We start from the raw sequence: 5596 nt of genomic DNA, 5'->3' as shown, positions 1-5596 counted from the left end.
ACATGTAAGCTTCCTAGTATGTGTAAATAGGGGGCAGTGACAGGGCTCCCGAGGAGACCAAGGGCTCTGCCAATAATAGTGGTGACTGGAGTTGGGGTCTCCATCCTGCCCCCTTCTCACCTTTACCCACTAAATCCCAAAGCTCCCTCAGCAGCAGGCCTGCTCTCCCGCAAGAAACAATACTCCACCCCAGCAGATGGTTTCTAATTTCACCTTCTTGGAGTTTTCATCCCAGCATTAAATCTTCTCCAGTGACTATTGCTCCAGAAGCATTTTCAAAGAAGAAATGAAAATCGTGATCACTGGGGTGAGGAAACAAATGCACGTTATTCGGTTAAGAGGTAAAGAGACCCAGATCATCCCCACCCAGAAAATACGCTCCTCTGGCTCCAGTCCCTGCCGTCTGCATGTCTTTGACTTCTAGACCCAGGCTGTGGAAGGGTCTGCACCCAGCGCTTCCCAGCCGCCCTCTCCCCACACCTGGTGTTGGTCCTTCTCTCTCTCCCCCCCCCTCTCCCCCCTCATCCCCTGAGTGCGTGCCCTGGAGGAAGGAGCGTATCTCCCAACCTCCATCATTTCCTCTGTCAGAGGATGATAATAATATCTGACCTGTGGGTGGTCATGACCATTAAACCTAGGTGCCCTGCAAAGCCTACCAGCGAGCCTGGAGCCCTGGAGGGGGACTGAGGATGCTAGCTGAATTCAGATCCAAGTGGATCTTGAGAATGAATGTGTGTACTTAATGAGCACCAGTAGAGCGAATTCTGGGTACCTTGTGTTGGGTTAGATGCAACCTAGGGTGAAAATCCATCCCTTCACTCAGAGTTTACAAAATACAACAAGAAAAACACACATCAAACTAGTCCTAACTCAGACACAGGCTGCCTTGTCTTGTTAGTTCAGACACACACAACCAGAGTGGCTTCTGCCGTGTCTGTTGGACCCCTGGGAGGCCCTGTGAGGAGGGCTGAGGACTGTCTTGAAGGGTCAGGTGCTTGTAGAGGCTCAAATGGCAGAATGCAAAACTCCAATGACACCAAAACACACAATTATGCAATAACAATTCCTTTTTATAGAGCATCTCCCACGTGTCAAAGACTGTGTACATATTAGCCCCATACATCCCTGTTGGTGTTAACCTTATTAAGTTTCAGTTGCAGAGAGCCAAGAAACAGAGCCTTTTTGTCCAGCAATTGGAAAAGTGGTAGATCCAATGTGCCTGACGTTCACTCCATGTGACAATCATTGGTGCCTTTTCCCAGGTGAAGTGGCTGGTGTGGTCACACCAGGGTGGTGGCATCTGGTCCACATATTAGGTCCTGCCACCTCCAGCCCCCACTGTATCAGCTACTTCTCATCAGCACACTCAGCCCGTGACGCAGTTCCAGGACCCTAACACGTGCGTCAGTCTCACCTCCCGCAGCCCGGCGGCTTGGAGATAGAAATCTGCCACCAGAAGTCAGCAAAGATGCCACTGTGCATTCGGGAGCCCTCCTCACAGATCAGTGATTAGGAGTCCTGGTGCTGCTGCAGGAAGAGGGACACATCTGAGGGGCCCCAGGAGTATAGAGGGAAGAGCCAGGACTGAGGAGACCAACGCAAGGGATGCAGAGATCAAATTGTGATTGACCTTGAGTGGCACGTGTGGGAATGTGGACTCTGGCTCCTCCTCCGTGGGAAGCCACGTAAAGCAAGGCCTGGTGGGGCTGGACTGTGGTCTAGAAGGAGTTCTCTGCTGGCTCTTTGGAGGATGGACAGGCTGGAAGGGAGGAAGCTGGGTTTGCATGGAAAAGTCTCGGTGACCCCAGTTTGCAGGAGGTTATGGGGAATGAAGAGCTTAATGCTGCCTGTCACCAATATGTCACTCACTGCACAGACATTTATTACTCATCTATTTTGTTACTGATGTATCCCCAGTGCCCAGAACAGAGCCTGGTCCAGAACAGACACCTAGTAAATATTCATTGACTAAACATACGAATAAATGGGGACCCACCGAGGGCCAGGTGGGGGTGAAGTGTAAGAGAAGCCAGTGCCAGGGTTCCAAGTTGGAGCTTTCCGAGGGTTTCTCCTGGGGCCTGGGAAGGCCCCACCCAGGTGGGTGCAGTCAGAGAGGCCTGGCTCCTGAGATCTGTCCCCAGAGACAGGGGGCCGGGGATGGATGGTGGGATGTCAGGAAATGCTGTCTCCGTTAGCGCAGATCAGTCAGGAAACTCCGAGCTTTCGAACTGAGAGAAGGTCCTCCCGGCCAGCCTCGCTGAGCCGACCTCTTCCCTGGGGCTCTCTGGAATCTGTGGAAATGACCCTCCCTGGCCGGCTGAGACCAGGCCCCTCCAAGGATGTCTTTGTCCTAATCCCCAGAAACTGAGAATAGGTCAGTCTATGTGGCGAAAGTTACTTTGAAGGGTCTTGAGATGGAGACATTACCTTAGATTACCCAGGTGAGCCCAGTATCATCGCAGGGTCCTCACAAGAGAGGCAGGAGGCTCTGAGTCAGAGAAGGCAGGCTGACAGCAGAAGCTGAGGTCAGAGTGATCGGATTATGAGCCAGGGAAGGCAGGTCACCTCCAGAGGATGGAAAAGGAAGAAAACGGATTTTCCCCCGGAGCCTCCAGGAGGAACACAGCCCTGCTGACACTTTGATTTTAGACTTCTCACCTCTAGAAGCATAAAAGAATAAATGTGTGCCTTTTAAGCCACTAAATTTGTGGTAACTTGTTATAGCAGCCATTGGAAGCTGTGAGACATCCCCTCGGCCGTAGCTTCGCCGCCCACCTGCTGGCCTCAGGGAAAGACTGGGAGCCCCGCCTGTGCTTCCCTCAAGCGCTGCTGGGACAGCGTAACCAGGAACTAAGGGGGGAAACAAAAAATAAACAGTCTGACTTACAAGGGCCAAAGGTCTGCTGTCACCACGTTCTCTTTCCAAATACTGTCTCCAGGTAGTGACATCCTAGTAAATTCCAAACAACTTTGATGCCAAGTCCAGTTCACGCACAAACGCACGTATGCACACACACACTTCTGTCTTACCCCTGGGTCCAGGGGCCTGCCTCACTCCCGACCTGAGCCCGAGTCCCCATCTCTTTTCTCTGCTGCCATCAGAACGACCTGGGCGCAGACACTCCGGCAGAGGCATTAAGTGCTTTCCGTAATTAATTTCACTGACTAGACACATTTTCTTATCATGGCTCCATTATTAAATACGCAATGGACCCAAAAGGAAAAAGATCTTTTTCTAGCAACTACATACGCAGAAGGAAACTCAACAGCCGGAAAAGCGACATGTCAATTTCTGGCATGTCTGGCATAATGGCCCAGATGCGTTGCAGGCAGGCCTGAATTCTTCCATCTAGTGATGTTAGGGGGCATTGGAAATGGAGTGGATGGGGCTGGAGGAAATGGAGAGGGGGATGCCAACCAGCTCCGGGGGCGGTGCCAGCTGGAACAGGCACAGGAGGGCAGGGGGACGGAGTGCCCGTGGGGCAAAGGCACTAAGTCCTTCTTCCGTGCCTCTTCCTCTCCTAGGAACTGGAGGAAGCTAAAGCAATGGACAACAAAGAGGAGGAGAGGGGCGGGTACAGCTCAGTGGTAGAGTGTGTGCTTACCATGCACGAGGTCCTGGTTCAATCCCCAGGACCTCATTAATATATAAAAATAAATAAACCTAATTACCTTCCCCTGCAAAAAAGTCAAAAAAATAAGTAAAATTTTAAAAATCACCTCCTCCCCATGCTATTAAAAAAAAAAAAATTTTGGACAGAGCCCAGCTACCATGGGGATGGCAGAAAGTTCCAGGTGCCGATTTCCTAGAAAAGTTGGAACAGGAAGAGGCTGAGGTTTACCGGCTCTTTGCTCTGCAAGTCAAGTCGTGTTACAACAGGCCCGTCCCGTCCCACTGCTGTCCTGTCAACCCTGCAAGTCTTAAGGCTCCCCGGTCCCCGGTGCCCCAGGGGAGGCACTTTTATTGCAGCATTTACTACCCATTAGGTATTTCCTGATTACTCACTCCCCTCCCCTGCGAGGCTGTGAGCTCCCAGGGCGAAAACGAGGGGGCTTACTCATTTCTGTACCTCCAGCACCTATCACGGTAAAATTGTAATGAAAGAGGAAGTAAATAGATGAATCAACCAGCTTCAGTCAGATGAGTCTGCCTAGGGTTGCAGATGGAAACAGGTCAAAAGGGCAAGGGCACATTACGCAACATTTACCGCGTCAACGAGTCTGGGTTTTATTCAAGGGTCAGCAAAGTTAATGAGCGTGGTGGCAGGATAAGTTTCTGGTATTAGAGATCCCTTTATATAAGTATATGGACTACAGTTTTTTAAGGTTAACTTTTGCTTTTATTTGCCAGTGTAACTTAAGTACAGTGGCTTGCAAACTTTTTTGACCTAAGAATAAATTTTTCATCACAATCCAACAAACACACACACACACACACATATGTGTATATAATTGAAACCAAACTTTTGCCAAAAATGTCTACCCTGACTTCTCTTGTTTTTAAGACTTTTCTTAACAGTTTTAGGTTTACAACAAAATTGACAGGAAGGTACAGAAATTCCCCCACATACTCCCTCTCTACATATATTTACCAAAGTGGTACTTTTTTTTTTAAATTAAGGATGAACATACTTTGACGCATCATAATCACCAAAATCCACAGCTCACCTTAATTTGGGCAAAAGCATAATGACAGATATCCATCATTATAATGTCATACGAAATATTTTCACTGCTCTAAAAAACTTCTGTACTCCAGATTGTCATATGGAATCTCTTTTTTCCCTTGAAAAGAGATTCAAAGATTTCATGTCTACAAGACCACTCATGGCCCAGCCACGCATGGACCGGACAGGCTTTAGGTGGCAAATTCCCCACTAAATACTGTGGCTTTTCTTCCAATATTGCGCCGTGTCCCACTGGTCCTGCCCAGCAGCCACGTGGAGGTGCAGGGGGACACGTGTAGGGCTTGTGCTCATAGGAAGGCCCCAAGTTTTGTGCCCCTCGTCACAATGAACGCAGATTCATGTTGGGTGTGTTGCGCACTGCGATTTTTAAACTCATAAGCAATGTCCGGAAGTTTTGCGTTTTGCTTTGGGTTTGGTTTTCAGTGAAAAAAAAACTCGGTGCTGAATATCATCTGACAGTAAATTCATCTTCATAGCATCTCCCACCTAAGACCTAGAATTTACCTGTGCTTAGTATGTGTGGTACAGTCTCAAACATGTAGTAGCACATGGAAAATGCAATAAAGAAATGTACCGCGATGTTCCAATTGGTTCCCTCTGGGAGGCAGGCCTGTCTGCCGTCTCTACTTCTGTTCTTACCGCCTTTTGTCTTGTCCACATATTCTCTGGGGTGCATGTGTATTGAAGCTTTGTGGGATTGCCCGCCTTGCCCTTGGTACTTCTTCCAGAACCTTCCACCTCATGATCCAGAACTGCTGTGTGTATGAAACAAGACCCCGCCCCAGGCTTCGATGTGGACCCTTGAATAAAATGCACCAGATCACAGTTCTTTCCCAGATTTTTGGAAATGAAACTAAGCTGTCTCTCTCCAAGTGGCTGGAACATAAGATGTGGGATCTTGAGAGTTG

The 5596-nt window shown here is 49.0% G+C and overlaps 1 pseudogene; it reads right to left on the bottom strand.

The window, feature by feature from the left end:
* Nucleotides 1-4958: 4958 nt before the first annotated feature.
* On the bottom strand, nucleotides 4959-5049 carry LOC123613572 (small nucleolar RNA SNORA11; annotated as a pseudogene).
* Nucleotides 5050-5596: the final 547 nt, after the last annotated feature.

Source organism: Camelus bactrianus, chromosome 25 (assembly GCF_048773025.1).
Source record: "Camelus bactrianus isolate YW-2024 breed Bactrian camel chromosome 25, ASM4877302v1, whole genome shotgun sequence".
NCBI lineage: Eukaryota > Metazoa > Chordata > Mammalia > Artiodactyla > Camelidae > Camelus > Camelus bactrianus.
The sequence above is the reverse complement of the archived record's forward strand: the minus strand, read 5'-3'. Positions and strand labels throughout refer to the sequence as shown.